The sequence below is a fragment of the Rhamphochromis sp. 'chilingali' genome (assembly GCF_963969265.1).
Source record: "Rhamphochromis sp. 'chilingali' genome assembly, chromosome: 3".
Classification (NCBI taxonomy): domain Eukaryota; kingdom Metazoa; phylum Chordata; class Actinopteri; order Cichliformes; family Cichlidae; genus Rhamphochromis; species Rhamphochromis sp. 'chilingali'.
The window spans coordinates 6,133,115-6,150,162 of record NC_137931.1 but is presented as its reverse complement, the minus strand read 5'-3'; the positions used below and the strand labels follow the sequence as shown (position 1 = coordinate 6,150,162).

The following is a 17,048-nucleotide window of genomic DNA, read 5'->3' as shown; positions in this document are numbered from 1 at the left end:
GTGACCCACACAGGGCATTATTACAAACCTTCAAAAAGAGGCTGTGTCATGTCTTCAGAAGCCAGACAGTTTGTTTTCTTTCGTTGTTGGTTGTTTGAACATGTAAAAATGATCCATCGACTCCTTAGAAAAGTCAGGAAAAGTATAAAAAAAAAAGCTTTTTCCCCCCTGTTCTCCTTCCCCTTACACGCTACAGCTACACAAGTAGAAGCCGCTGACGTTTCTCCCCTGGTTTAACATTTAAGTGGAAATGTGTGTAGTGACACACTGACAAGTGTTTGGACAGAGCAGCAGTGCCTCTGCAGCACTTTGTCACAGTTGTACAAACTTCACACAGCAGAGGCCTTTGTCAAATCCTCCATTTTTCTTTCTGGACTCTTTCCCTGCTGCTTTTTTTTTCCTTCAAGTTTGTGAGATTTCTTGACAACAACTTTTTTTCTGTCTCTGAGTGTCAACTACTTCTGCTGATGCCAGAGTGATTCACAGTGATGTTCATGCAAAATTTAAGAAACATGGAACTTCCCCCCGCCTCTATTTGAGGAACCATGCAAGCTCACTTTGACTTTTTCCTCTTAGAAGAACTAAACAAGCATATCCCAGAGAACTTAGGAGGACTCTGATAGAGGCCAAAGAGATGGCCCCTTTATGGAGTGTGGTCCGAGGGCTTGAGTTGACTCTAAGTAAAAAAACAAGGCATGGATGAACCTCTTTTGTGAGCCATGTGACCGGCAGGTTATTAAGCTTTAATACGTCAGCTCGGCAACTGTGAAGGGGCCGTTTCCTTTTCTGTCAGCATGAGTAACCTCTTCCCTCATTTCTTGCAAAACAGCTATTATAGGTAATTATCCATGTCGTGATCTGCCTACAAAAAGACGCACTACAGAAGACCTTGAAACTGCTTTTTAGCACTTCCGCCACACCAGCTACAAACCGAGCACCCGACAACACTGGGTGCGCGTGTTAAGTGTGCTTCATTAAAATCCAGACATGTCCTCTTCACGGAGGAACTCTATGACAGCGAAATTAATAACGAGTAATTATTTCTTCATTCAGAAGCCCTATAATTTGTTCCTGCGTGGCATCAAAAATAAAAGGAGGGAGTCCAGCATCTGACCCTTGTATATCAGCCTCTTGTCTAAACTCTCTCCACCCGAGTTTTTGGACAGCGTCCAACTATCATGAAAAGACAGAGTGAACACCAACCCCCCACCCCACTACACCCCACTACAAAAAAAACTGGATTCCAAACTCCAAATTCCTCCTTGAGTAAAAAAAGGAAGAAAAGACAACATCAAAACAACACTGAATCAAATTGCTAAAATTCTCTTTCTGACCGCAGCTCCTGCTCGCCCTCACCTATAAGGAGCACTGATATTGATTACCAATGAAGTCAGTTGATGGAGATTTGTTAGCTGGAGCAAATGGACACTGAGAGGGCACCCAAAGTCCCTCCATCAAAATATTCAGAGAGGACCATTTCCGAGGCAGTGTTCTCAGCTCCTTCCTACCGGGGTGAATGGCCTCTCTGTGCAACCTGCCAACTATCTGCCAATGGCTGCTCTCTTTTACAAGTGAATAGACTGAGTTTAGCCACAGTTAAAAAGACACACTAACGTGCCATGGCTGCGCCACAATGGCCGCCCGGGTAATTTGCCAAACCTAATGATGCCGGTTTGGCCCGGGCGAGAGGAGGTAGAGAGCAGGAATCCTAAAGAGGCACACAGCTGCACTGATCCCTCTCTTCCTATCTCTCTCCTCGCTCCTCCCCGTCTCCCTCCGTCCTCTTATCATGATCTCCATTTCTTTCGCTTTGCTTTTTTGCCAGATGACACGACTGGGATGTATAACCAAACACGTACAGCTGCAATCACTCTCTGTCAATACCCGCTGCCCCACTTGAAGGGAGCCGCTCTGTCAGTAGACATGATTGAAGATTACTGGTTGGACAGCTCATTCCCTGTAACATGAATTTCAATGTGAAGCCAGGGTGATGGAAAAATCACAAAAAACAAACATCCAATGGCCTTAGCTACGCTTGAACGGTACCACAACAACAATTTATTTAACATTTTTATGCATCAAACTTTTAGTTTTATCCATTAAGCAGTTGTTGAAGAGTTGTGGTGTCACTGATCAAGATGTTTATATCAATAATTGGTTAATTTACAGCCTATAGCTACTTTAATGCCAACCCTAATGTCATCTGCTCTATCAACAGATGTATTTTTACTTACTTAGCTCTGAATGGCAAAAACGTTAGTAACAGTTCATATAGTATGCATGACTGCTAATGATTATCTCAGAGTGGATGATGCAGAGACGGAGCTGCGCTCTAATGCTTGCATTGATCTAAAAATTTTAAAAGACAGTAGTTGTGTTTCACTTCAAGGCAAGACTGATAATCAATATTTAAGGAGCTGTGCAGAAGCTACAAACACTCTTGATATGGAGGAGATGGTTTACAAAGGTGCCAAACTGTGCCATGAGTGCTAACCACCGCACAACTGGGGTATTCAGCTGCATGTTAAGTCAATTTGTGATTCTAAATTACATCTAGGCTTGAATGTGGGCGTCTTTGTTAGGCCTGTGACAAAGTGGTGAGCTGGCCAGGGTGTACCCTGCCTCTTGCTCTGTGACCTCTGGGACACCCTGAATTTGGAAGGCAGAAGATGGATGCATTCAACAAAAGTCCTCCCATAAAGAACAGAAATACATTAATTCACATGTTATAAGAGCGCAGACAACGCCGATGTGTTAAATTGTACACATCCTTTATGAGTGTTTTAACATTTGGTATTAAAGAGTCTTAGCGCTTGTTTACATTTGTATTGACCACTGTCCACTTTTGATCTGATCCGCCAAGATGAACTTTAAACTCAAGTGCTAACACGGTTTAGATTACAAAGTGCAGCTGCCAAAACAAATCATAGAGATCAATCCACACCTCTCTAATCTGTATTAAGAGTTCCTTCACATACTGAACAGTATGTGAAGGAACAAAGAGCAGTATTCAGGCATAGAAAAAATTCAGAAAGAATTTCAGAAAGAACATTTTTTGGTGAACTTCCAGCACTGAAAACCAATCTTGCCCAACAGGTCTACCAGGACTGAAGCAGACTGCTGGTCACAGAGCTATAGTTGTTGTTATTATACTATTTCTGGCCTGGTTGGAGGAGATTTGTACAGTACTGGTAGTAGTAGTAGGAATTGTAGACACCATGGCCATAAGTCTCCAAAAGTTGACTTACGTGAAAAGGGAAAGACCATCTCTGAATCGAGGACGGGCCTAAGGGTACATCTTTCGCCATCTTACAATGCTGTGATTGTAGCCATTCCCCAACTATCTGTGAATGGTGCTCATGGCCATTGATCAGTGGTCTTTGATCAGTGGTTGTTGATCAATGGTCATGACGATTTGCATAATCAAGATTAAGGAACTGACCTCCCAGGCCATTGTTCTTTCAGTGGGCTGATTTCAGTCATTATGCAAACGTACTGTTTATAAGATTGGGGAAACCTGCAGTCAGCTGAGACTGAAGAAGTCACCTGGATGAGTGACGAAAACGCTACGTCCGGATGAACAGAATCAACTTTTGGAGATTTACTTTCCTGGATGATTGAGAATGCATCAAGACATGGCCATAAGTGCAGTCAAAACAAACTACTGTCAGACTCTTCCAAGCAATGCCTAGTGATTTGACTGGTAGACGACAGATGGTGCACAACGATATGTTGGCAAACTAATAAAAATCCCAATCCACTCAAATTTTTCCCCAAAAAAATTCTTATTCATGCTGTCACGAAATACCAAAGGACAGCCAGCCTTTATGGTCAAAAGATGTAAAATAACGAAATTAATTTTATGTCTTGAATGAATGGGCCGATATTAGCCAACAAATGAAATGAAATTTAAAAAGTAAAGAAGAGATATAAGAAACTTTAACCATATTATGAGGATTGATGTTGCATAGTTTGTCCACCAGAGGGCACTCTGAGAACTACCCTGTTGGTAACACACGTGATTGGAACGCCACAAACACAATAACCAGATCATCTGACCAGAGTTGGGCAGAGTGTAACGCTTGAGTAGCTCAACTCTATGTCAGTCAAAAGCTGATTGGTTGACAAGCCAAAGGAGTGACAGGAGAAGCGTGAAAAAACATCAAAGACGGGTTTGACTTTGTTCGTTATAACCTTGCTCTTCTCCATGGCTGACCAATGGTACAACAACAGCACAAACAAGAGTAGCCCTTGTTGTACCACAAACTTGGGACACTGCCTCCATCTGAGAAGAGACGATCTCTGCAGGTAGACGGGCAGCCTGTAACTCCCTACAGTCTGCAGAGAGACATGCTGAACTCCTAAACGAGTAAATAAATAACTACACAATAATTTTAGGGAAATCTGTTTGTGTTTCATGTGACCTACAGAATTGCCTGTTATATCTGACTTTTAAATCACCAACTTCTGATATTGGTCCTAAAAGCCCTATATTGTCAAGGCTACTGTGTTCTACATATAAGCCCTTTACTAATAATAATAAAGCACTTTACAATGCCACTATTCATTCACTCTCACATTCATACACTGGTGGAGGCACCTACAGTTGTAGCCACAGCTGCCCTGGGGCAGACTGACAGAAGCGAGGCTGCCATATCGCGCCATCGGCCCCTCTGGCCAACACCAGTAGGCGGTAGGTGAAGTGTCTTGCCCAAGAACACAACGGCCGAGACTGTCCGAATGGGCAACCTTCCGATTATCAGCTTTAATTTCATTCATAGTAACTGATTAAAATGACTCGTAAATGTCTTACTCCCCAAAACTGTGCACGGCAAATACAAACTGAGTTAATATTATCATTCCAAATATGATTGTCTTGGGTTTTGAATTTCTTGGGTGGCTGACAGTCTGAGCATTTTAATTACTAATCCACTGCACATAACCGATGCTGCTGTCATGAAAAATCTCATAAGACCTGGTCCTTATAACCCACCAGAAAAAATGATCATGGCTACTATTTTCCACCAACGACTAATTTCCATAAATCATGCTCATAGTGTAAAAACACCCCGAAGACATTAATCAGCAAACTGTTGGTGCTGTGATTAACTAGATTACAGCATGATGTCAGTAATTAATTGAAGAGTAAAAGGCGACTCTTTGCAATTTTAAAAATAGAAATAAATAAGCATGCTGCTCTGTGGGAAAACATCAAACAGGAACATTACACTTGCACACGTGCAACATGTGGCTTTTGCTTCAGAAAGGCTTCATTACTTAAGTGGGGAAAAAAAAAAACCCACGCACACATTCAGACATAATAACCCAGACTAGGAGTATTGATCCAGGGCTGGGAGTTTCCTCTGTCTCCCATGCTTCTCTCCACCCCATTCCTCTGTCAGTTTTAGCACTTATGCTTTAACCAGAACAAAGGAAACATCCACTACACGTTACACAAACACATCCCCACATGTAGTCTCCAAAGTCACAGCTAGGGTGATGTACGCTGAAGACGAGCGAGGGGGAAAAAGAGGAGGGGTAGGTGAAGGGTCATATTATAGATGATTAGAGAAGAAATGAGCCTGCAGTGACACGAAAACTGACAGGCAGGCAGAAGGAAAAAAACAGGCAGAAAAAAGTAGACACAAAGACAGAATGGACAGGACAACACAAAAGAATAAGCAGTTGCACTGATGCAGCCAATCTCCGCATGGGATATGTGAAAGCAACGCACACACGCCGCACAAATATCACACAGAAGAAAATAAACTTACTAGTTCACCATCAGCACCAGACAGATTCGGCAGATGAACGAGCGTGGCACAGATCCCGGCGCTTCACATGGTGGGAGAGAGCGAGACAGAGAGACAGAGAGAGAGAGAGAGAAAGGAAGGTATGAAAAACAAGAGAGGGAGAACTTGTTACACATCGGCACACAGTGGTACGCTGACCAGAGAGTGTGCAGGGAGGTGAGGGGAGGTAAAGGGGTGTGTGAGTGTGTGTGTGTGTTTGTGATGGGGAAAATAAGGGAGGGGGGCAAAGAATTTCTATCTGTGCAGAGCAAACTGTTAACTCAATAGACAGAGATGTTCTGCCCTGTGTGAGATCCAGTTTTAGATTCTGTTAAAGAATTAGGTCACAGTATGGCGGGAGCCAGCTTGAGCGTTTGAATTAGTTGTGGTTTGTTACAAGCTCAGTATTGCTGTGCTTTTGCACTGCATTTAAGACTGATGACTTATCGACATGTCCTGTTATTCACTTATAGTCACCTCAGACTGATGCACTGATGAAGAGTAGCTGATTAGCAGGCAAAGTAACTGCTGACCGACACCTTTTTATGAGTCCTAAAGAATAATCAGAGCTAGCATCTTGAGCATAGAGTGTATATAAAATATAGACATCATCACTGTGGTGTCACCTGTTGATTAACAACAGCGGGGAGTGTTTAAGCTTTTTGAAGCTGACTGTGAAAATGAAAACGCCGCTTGAGTTGCGATGGGCACGTCGTTAGCCAATGAGCATGCCCGGGATAAACCTCCTTTCTGGCTCTAGTAATAACCATAATTTACTAAATGTACTTGATGTTTTGTTCAGCAGTGGACCAACCAGAAACACTGTCCTCTGGTTTTAAGACAGATTCCACTTTGGCTTCACTTTTCAGACTTGGAAGCTACGTGCATGTTTTATTCAGTCTATAATCTCAAGCTAAAGCAAATGGCATTTAAGGGGACACCTTTAATCTTGAGCTAAAGGGGCTGGCTTTGGATCAAAGCAGCCATACGCCAAATCAATCGATCATCTTATCACACAAGCACAAATAACTCAAAAGCTGGTGAAAATCATGATTCCCAGTTAGTATTGGAAAAATACATTAAAAGGACAAAACAAGCAATGAGAAAGCTGTGCGTGAGCCCACCATCGTGATCAATAGTAAATGGACTGGTACTTACAAAGCTCTTCTTTCCTTTAACTGAGCACTCAAAGCCCTTTTGAGCACTTAAAACACTAGGAGTGCTCAAGAGATAAGTTGCACTTCTCTCCTTTGCCCTCTTTCATGTGTGCTCAGTGGAGCAGAGGAGATACACGTGGTGAAACAGCGAGCAGAGGAGAGCAGCAAAACATAAGCACGGAAATCAGATGAAAAAGCTGCACATAAAGGGTGAGCAGGTAACCAAGTGCTCAATTTCCAGACGGCAGCAACCTAGGTTCCAATCTAACCTGTGGAGCTTTGCCCTGCCACTTTCTTCACTTTCCTGTCTGTCGTTACTATCATTATCAAATAAAGGCAATTGACAAAAAACAATATAAAAAAAGGATTGTGTACTGAATTATTTGTTTTTTTTGGCGGAGGTGGAGGGGTGGTTTAACATTTAACTTTCGCTTTCTCTTTCACACTCTTATAACCATGAGAAAGGCCACCACAGGGAGGGACTAACACGTCCCTGGTACTACCAAAACGCTAACAGCGAAGCTTGAGTTACAAGACAGATGGAGTGAGACTTCCAGTGACCACACCCGTAACTCAGTTATGAAGGTGGATAAGTTATTTAAAAAATGCCCTTTTATTGCTGTAAATTTGAGCATTTTAACATGGTTTGAAACCACCTTAAACACGCACCAAGTGTTGCTGGGTTTGCTATATTATATAGTGTGGCAAAAACAATCAGCAGCAGATAGATAATGGATGATAGGAAAATGTCACTTCTATCTGAGAAGCATTCTGAAGTAAAAGAAAATGTTGTGTTTATGGCAAAACCTTTAACATTAGTGCTAAGAATTAAAACACAGTGATGCACGAACTCTCAAACTAACTATTTACGCTTTAATCAGCAGGCACAAAGGCAGACAAAAAAGAGGTTAAGTGCTCTCAGCTACATCTGAAATCATCTGGATACTAAAGTAAGACTTGGTGTTGGTTGAACACAGCTGCAGTAGCACCGATGTGTAAATGAATCAGGAGACAGAGTCAACACCAAATTCCATTAGTTCAGACAAACATTTCGTTTGCCTAAACAAAGAAATTCAGACTTCCCTCTTGAGAGACCCGATGCCCAGCAGAAAACTGTGATAACATCCGCTAATAAATTTAACTGACTGTGACCCATTAAGGGCAAAAAAGTTCAAACACAAGCACGAGTACTTTTACAACTGAATACGAATACTTTAAATACCCTAAAGAAACTAGCTGTGGATTTTTGTGTTAGCTGTAGAATAATTAGAGATCATGTCAGAAAACATGAGTCTAACTCTTTAACTCTTGATGCAGTGAATAAATTTAATATTGACAGCTGTGAGCCAGCCTGGTTTTCCCATCAGGCTTTACAGAAACTTCATCCAGTGGATGTTAGAGGCGGGTGGATCAATCCAAATATTGATAGTCGATACTAGAGCAGGGCGATATGACCAAAAATATTTATCACGATATACATTTGAAAATTTGCGATAACGATATAACTGACGATATAATTGACACTAGACAAAATACTTTACAACTCCACAACTTTATTAGTGCAAAAAACCCCATCAATGTATTTTCACTTAAACAAGCAGCTGTTTTTTATGTGCATTAAAGTTATATAAAAACGTAACAGTGCAAATTCCTCGCTGACAGTTTAACCAAAAGTCATTTCCAGTGGAAATTGGCCGACATATCCTCAGCATAACCATGTATAATATCCACTAAACTTAAAAAGAGGTTATACACACACAATACGGTAATATTATGTTGAAGCACAGTACGTATCACTCCGCGAGGCGCCTGCCTACGATAGCCGTAATGCTCCAACAATCCATCAAGCGGTGCGGCTTCGTAGCTCAGCAAAGTCGTACTAAAACATTTGACAGATTTTCGAGCGCCGTGTACATAAAATTGTTTCGAGGTCAGTAAACACAACCAGAATTCATACATAAGGCACACAGGATTATAGAAAGCAGTATCTTTACAGTATCATTAGACTTTTATTTTCTATTTACAACCACTGTCAATTTTCAGAAAAATCAAAGGATTGATTTTAAGTGTGCCGTATTTTCCAAAAAACATGGTAATAACAACGGCCCGCTAGCATGCTCTACCAAAAATAGTGCTTTGTTGTGTATCTGACGGACGAAAGCCAAACTGAAGTTGCAGCATTTTTACAAACCAATTCTGGTTCATCCGTTTCATTTAACGATCCGCTTTCGCTCTTCTCATTCTGCGTCACCGCCATGTGCGTATGTAAACACAGGCACTGCGCATGCACGTTTTACCCATATTCTATCGCGATATTTCATTTTCTTATCGTTGCCCAAAATTACACCGGTATTAGCGTGAATGGTATGATATAGCCCAGCCCTAGTCGATACCACTGGTATCTTGTTGTCACTGGTATCAGATTGATACCAGTGCGATTAGATTGATGCTTATCATACCCTGAACACACTCTGTGAAAAATATCTGAACCTTTTTTGTTAGTTACTTGTTAGTTAGACAGTAACTTGGTATCAGATCAATACCAGAGTATCACTAGTGGATACCTGGTAATTACACATGCCTTTGGCAGATCAAATGAACATGGAAGTAAGCAATGAGGGGTGGGAGGAATGTCCGGAGAGTAGGGCTGGGCCATATTATACCTTTCACGGTAATACCGGTATAATGTTAGGCAACGATAAGAAAATGAAATATCATGCTAGAATATGGGTAAAACATGCATGCGCAGTGCCTTTGTTTTCATACGCTTATATGCACATGGCGAACAGGCATGGCGGCGACGGAGAATGAGAAGGGCGAAAGCGGATTGTCGAATGAATCAGATGAACCAAAATTGGTTTGTAAAAATGCTGCAACTTCAGTGGTTTGGAACTGGTTTGGTTTTCATCCGTCAGACACCCACCAAAGCAAAAAATTTTGTAGAACATGGAAGCGGTCCATGGGGGCAAAGGGAGGAAACACCACAAACCTATTTCATCATTCGAACCAGAAGCACTTGTTGGAGTACAGCAAAGCTGTTTCAGCACGTGAAGAAACGTCCGCTTCAACTAGCACGGTGGTGAGACCAAAGAAGCTGACTCAACAAACAATTGGAGTAGCTTTAAATAGCTGCACGCTAGGACTGGGCAATATATCGAGTTTTTAAATATATCGACACAGTTTTATACGAGATATGAGATGTGACAATATCGTTTATATATCGATGTAGTCTACGTTACGTTATAACTATACTTGTGGAGCCGCAAGTTTTCCTCTCTTTCGTCCACTGTGTCTCTACGCAACGTTACTCTGCCTCGCCTCTCTCCTTCACTGAACACAGCTCCTCCGCCCCCATCGCTTCACCTGCAGGCAACGACAAGATGGACACGGCAGCTATCACAGAGGAGCTGGTCGGTAAAAAGAAAACATTTGGAGATTACTATTTTAGTGCTGTCAGCGTGACGTTAACGCCATAACTACATTAACGGGGCAAATATCTGTTAACGAGTTACCGCGCATCGCCCCGTGCATGAGGCTGAACGGCGTCAACGTGTTAACAAGCTAACCGGGCTAACGCGTTGACACCTAAAATCCTTTCATTTTCTCAAAATGTCGACAGTGTGCCTTATGTATGAATTCTTGTTGTGCTTACTGACCGCAAACCGATTTTATGTGGTACACAGTGCTCAGAAACCTTTCAAAAAGTGTTTTGGTACGACTTTGGTAAGCTACGAAAGCTGCACTGCTTAAAGGACTGTTGGAGCATTATAGCTACCAAGGAGCCTCGCGGAGTGATACGTACTCTGCTTCAACGTAATATTACCTTACTGTGTGTATAAGGACCATAAATGGCACCTGTTCAGAGACACGGTTACAAAGAGGATTTCAAACTCCAGGCTGTCAGTCACGCAGTAGAACCTGGGAACAGAGCAGCTGCTTGTTATTATGCTCAGCGTCTGTTAGTTTACATTTTGACTGCACAATTGTGAGCTTTTTGTTATGCACAAAAACAACATTGTTTTATTTTATTTATGGAGCATTATTATTTAATAAATGCTGATCATTTATTTCTGAGTAATTTTTTCTTGTACATCTATGCTGTATGTTAATAAAAGTGCCTGTGTGAGATTTGGGACACAGTGTGACTAAGAACTCTCTTTTTGTTCTTACTTTATGGCTTTAAAAAATATCGAGATATATATCGTATATCGCCATCCAGCTAAAGAATATCGAGATATGAATTTTGGGTCATATCGCCCAGTCCTACTGCATCTCTAATGACAAAAGTAGTAAACGCTGGGAGGAACTAACTAATGCAGTGATGCATTGTTTAGCCAGGGATATGATGCTCATTCAGCATGTGGAAAGAGAAGTCAATTGTATCGTCAGTTATCTTGTTATCACAAATTTTTAAATATATATCATGATAAATATTTTTGGCCATATTGCCCTGCCCTACCGGAGAGTATACATAACTGTTCACTTAATACGAGATACAGGCTTATACCATTTATTACATTACCATAGACCACAGGTGTTGAACTCCAGCCTCGAGGGCCAGTGTCCTGCAGGTTTTAGATGTGTCCTTGATCCATCACAGCTGATTTAAATGGCTAAATTACCTCCTCAACATGTCTTGAAGTTCTCCAGAGGGCTGGTAATTAACTAATCATGTGATTCAGGTGTGTTGACCCAGGGTGAGATCTAAAACCTGCAGGACACCGGCCCTCGAGGCCTGGAGTTCGACACCCCTGCCATAGACTATCAGCTACACACTCTCTCCCCTGATATTCCACCTGTCTGTCATCAATGCAAATCCACCACTGGTAATTTGACTTATTCTTTCTGGTCATGTAGTTATTGGAAGAGCATTTTTACTGTTACTCTGAAGCATTTGGAAAGAGCTGGGAACCAGACGCATTTACAGCTATCCTTGGGGTGACCAGTGATTTGACGTGTGTTAATAAGTATGAACAGATTGCAATCCACTTTGGAATGGCAATTGCAAGAAAGTTAATAGTACGACAGTCGGGTGAGAAAAAAAAGACTCTGCACTCACATTTGAGCTTTGGATGGGAAGAATTGTAAATATGTTGCATCTAGAGAGACTGAGGCTTCTCGGTGATATGAGACTCAATATATTTGAGAGATCCCGGCATTTTAATGGCATTTTTGAATGGGGAAAATCAGTATGCTGCGTGTGTGTGTGTATTTGCTTGTGTCTTTACTGGGAAATACTCAAAGAAATAAAAAGAGGTAAGGGTATTTGTTTGAATAAAAATGCAGAAATCTACATCCAGTGCAGGAAATAAGATATACATTTTCCAATTCAACACGCGGCGTCTTTAAATTACAACCTTAGAAATGGCAATGCAGTCCAATCTTTCTGTTGTATTAATTTACATCTAATATCTTTGATGTTCCACTCTCCACCGCTGTGTGCTTTATGATCTTTGCCCGTCCAGGTTCCTTCAAACTTAGAAGCATAATCACATTCTTTCTGTCATTCCTGAAAGGTTTTTTGCTTCCTTATACATGTGTGATATTTGCTTAAGCAAGCGAACACAGCTGCTGGCATGCTATGGACAGCTTGCACCGTGCTGCCACTGACCACTGCTGAGTACAGGAAAGGCCGAAACTCACCCACCATAAGAATTCTGGGCATATCTAAGTGCATCATGAAATTTAAGGACTAATAAATGGAATGCAAAAAGGCATAAATGATCGCAAATACTGTTTCTGTCGTTAAAATGATAAATACAGAAATCTTCTGGCTGTAATGAGCCTGATCAGCGGGCTGTATGACGGACTAAGATCAAATAGCTCTCCTATGGATGCACACCATCATATCTGTCAAGCCAGCAAGCAGGAAATATGACAGCTCCTCACACTGTTGACAGAAACAGCAGCCAGGCGCGGCTGTACAAGTGGCTGCCAATCTGATAAGGCGAAGGGGTGACCTCCTGTTCAGAAATTAATGGCACCGATAAATCAAACACACTGAAAAACGACAGGCTCGTTTAGCTTCTCGTGGGCCCGGCGGAGCCTAAGAGACAAATAACACTGTCCAGTCTCATCCCCAACTTTAACAGGGCAGGATATTCATCTCTCCCAGCCTCAGTCTCACCACAGCGGAGAACCAAACCCCCCACCACTACCACCACCACCACCACCCCACCCCCTGAGAGGATGAATGGCTCGCTCCTGTGCAAACTTCAGGATGACCTCCTCCGGCTGTGTTTTTGCTGCCCCTCCTGTCAGCGCTGAGGCTGAAAGATTGCAGGCACGGTGAGGCGGCAGGGGAGCCTCAGCGCAAGCCGAAGCAGCACCGGTGAAAAACAACCAGCTCGGAACATTATAGAGTAATGATAATATATATCATGATAAATATTTTTGGCCATATTGCCCTGCCCTACCGGAGAGTATACATAACTGTTCACTTAATACGAGATACAGGCTTATACAATTTATTACATTACCATAGACCACAGGTGTTGAACTCCAGCCTCGAGGGCCAGTGTCCTGCAGGTTTTAGATGTGTCCTTGATCCAACACAGCTGATTCAAACGGCTAAATTACCTCCTCAACATGTCTTGAAGTTCTCCAGAGACCTGGGAATGAACTAATGATTTGATTCAGGTATGTGGACACAGGGTGATATCTAAAACATGCAGGACACCGGCACTTGAGGCCAGGAGTTGCCTACCCCTGCCCTAGATGCATCCATCTGAGTGTGTGTGTGTGTGTGTGTGCGTGTGCGTGTGTGAATGTTCGATAAAAGCTTGGGTGAATGAGACTTTGAATGCTCAAACTGAGTAGGATATAAGTGCCACTCTGTTTACTGTTGGATAAATATGCGCTCATAAGTTTAGAAGTACTTTATTTATCCCATATTTGGAAATTCTGGCATCATCATGTCAAAATATTTCTGACGTCCCCTTTTAGAGGCGTCATCTGCGCTTGTGAAGTCAAGAAAAATGGTTCGATAACAAAATAAAAAACCAATTTTTTCCATGTTTTTGTGTCTTTAATCTCAGAATATTTTCAGATTCTCTTCTTACAAATTGATTTTGTATTATTTGCTCATATTTTAACTTCATAATATTAGACAATATTACATTTTTGCACCACATTAATATCAGGGCAGCTCCAGGACTTTTTTTCTTTGTGAATTTGCGAAGTTAATCTCAGAAAATGTAAGTTTTTGTTTAAATATTACACAACTTTTTTAAACTTGTGTTTCTGAATCAATTTGCTTTTATGCACTCGTTATCCACTCCTGTGTTTATGTGACTTGTGGCACTTGTAGATGAACTCTTGGAAATTAGATCTTGGCGTTGGTTACATTTAGTAAAATCAACTTCAGCAGCTCAGACTTGAACTAGCAAACTTATTTTCCAGTCATGCACACTGACATCTGTCCCGCAGCTTGTCTGAGGTATTAGAAAGCATTATTTTCAGTGTCAATTAAACTGCGAGTTATGTTCAAAATCAACTTATTGACCATTTTGTTGATAAGAAATCTATCACGGAGCAAAACTAAATTTGCCTATGATCACATTTCCTCCAAACTTATTAGCAAATATTATTACTGAATATCACAATATCAACACTCTAATATTGTCACAATCAATTAATCCAAACACACCAGCCAATCCCCAATGGGCTCCATTAATCACAGACCAGCTGCAGAGGAGGGCTACAGTGGTAGCCCAACAACTCTTAACCCCCAAAACCAGCGCCACCACCACCCACGTCACCGCCTTCAATGGACTCCTTGTGCAGCACATAGGGCTCCACTGTGAAGCACGTCTGCGTGTCACAAAGAAATATTGATGTTAAACACTTCAAACATTCAGTTCGTTCTGCTTTAAACACTGGCTGTGTTGATTTTCGAAAACCCTGCAGTCACTGAGGTTTACCTTTCTACTGGAGCTATAAAAAAAAGACTCACACACACAAGAAGAAACAGGGGCTAGGTCCAGTTTAGAGGTTAGAGAAGAAGCCCACAGACATTTACGGTGAGTCACTGAGCAACATTCTGGGAAATTTGCTAAAATCAGATCTCAAACATGTAGATTTGCATAAGTCATGTTTGGGTCCAACCTATAGCATGCAGCTGGTCTTGTTCTGTCAAAACTAGAGTCTGGCAGCTTTTAAAATATCATGTTTACTCTTCATATCTTGTTTATTTACTTGTGCAGAAATAGAAATGCAAAAATGAGAGATGGTTTTAGCAGCTGCAAACTTTTTTTTTGCTGTTTATCGGGTAAACTTCGGGAGGGTAAGCATCTCGCACAGCAGCACGAAATCTCTTACCAAAATTCACATGCCATCCGAAGGTCGCTGCTTTTCATTTCCAGAAAGCTTTCTGCTCTTCCTCATAATTACCACCATTGTCCTACAATGCAAGGCACAAAATGCAGAGATTTGTACCAAGGTTATTTAAATAAATAAAGGTTAGGCACACAGACACAGTCTCAGTCTGTCCATCAGGGCCTCGGGAATAAACTTGCTCATTTGCTCTTTTTCCACTCCAGCCCAACCTCATGACACTGTGGAGGTCTGTGGGTAACACATTCAGGAATCCAGTTTAATGACTGAATGCCACTTCCATTTCAGGGGTTATACATTAGCAGCAGAAGGGCTGTTGCATATAGTCAGGGCTCTGAGAAGCCCTGTCTCTATTTAGTGCTGAGGCAGAAAGAAAAATTAATTGCAACTAAAACTGTTATTTATTTGAGTATTATATAGGAATAAACACATTTAATACTTCCTGCACAGTCTAACTGTAAAGCTTGTCATAGATTTGACATGTTTGACTCCACTGCCTGCTGTCAGTCACACATTTAACCGAGGAATAATCATAATAATGATAGCAGCACGTTCATGTTTACCAGTTAAAGTATGGTAAACTTAGAGTCTGAACAGTCTGTCTGAAGGAAATATCTGTTAAGTTCTCGGCCTTTTTTCCTTCTTCTATCACATGGATCTCTTCAATTCAGTTCAATTCAGTTTTATTCATAGCTCCAAATCACAACAACAGTTGCCTCAACGTGCTTTGTATTGTAAGGTAAAGACCCTACAATAATACAGAGAAAACCCCAACAATCAGACAACCCCCTAGGAGCAAACGCTTGGTGACAGTGGGAAGCAAAAACTCCCTTTTAACAGGAAGAAACCATTGGCAGAATCAGGCACATGAACAAGTTTTTCAGCATCACTCTGAAACAGAAGTTTTAGAGATACTGTGCAAATTTTTTAAAAAAAGCAGTCCTATAACCTGACCTTATAACAATAACAATACAATAACCACCTTGTGTTTCTGCCCCATCTTCAATGACAGCAACAACAACAACAACAGCAATAGTGCAGGGAAGACAGAAGTCATGGTGTGCTCTCCGCCCAAGACGGTGCTACAAAAGTTGTTTTAATGTATCTTTGCAGTGGTTTGCAGTTGTCTGCAGTTTGTTTGGCGGGTACTTTTGCACAAATCAACTACTTTCAGAAAGCTGGATACACTCTGAAGCAAAACCCATTTGTCAGTGTCCTAAAAGGAAAATATTCACTCACTATATCATCTACAGGCACCAGGTTCACAGTCCGAGGTGTATACTGACTGAACACCTGGAGGAAAATTACGGGCTGATGTGAAGCCAATCCATCATGTTATCCACTTGCAGTACAGTCACTGTAGCTTTACCGTTGCACATCAGTCCACCAGGAATGTAGTCTACTTCTAAAGTTTGGTTAACCGGTTACAAATAAATCCTGCACCGACGACACTGTCTAATTTTACTAATCTTTCTAAAGATATTAAAATGCATTCACAGCACGTGATGCAGTGTTAAGAAGTTCTGACTTACAGAACAAATAATTTCATCAAACTGTCAACTTCAAAGCTTTAGTACTTAATGCTTCCAACATGTGATTTAAATAAGAAAATATTAGAGCCGAATTTGAGGGGGAACTCCAACTAAAGGATACTTCACGGTTTTAAACTGAAATATGCTTTCCAGCTTTCCAGGCAATACAAATTTTACATTTGTAAATGGAGTTCGGCGCTAATTCGTTCAACGCATTAACCACAGACGGGCTG

General features: G+C 41.5%; 1 protein-coding gene across 11 annotated transcripts in view; it reads right to left on the bottom strand.

Moving 5' to 3' along the window:
- Positions 1 to 17,048, bottom strand: part of LOC308394034 (semaphorin-5B-like) — a 45,222-nt gene that overhangs the window by 27,971 nt on the left and 203 nt on the right. For 4 of the 11 annotated variants that reach the window (XM_080878140.1, XM_080878148.1, XM_080878149.1 and 1 more), the window contains exon 2: positions 5,775 to 5,835. The exons of 4 other annotated variants lie outside the window; for them this stretch is intronic. The gene's annotated coding sequence lies outside the window, so the exon portion shown is untranslated. Of the gene's footprint in view, positions 1 to 5,774; positions 5,836 to 15,268; positions 15,351 to 17,048 lie in introns of all 11 variants that reach the window. 3 more of the 11 variants (XM_080878146.1, XM_080878141.1, XM_080878143.1) reach the window with 2 other exon arrangements.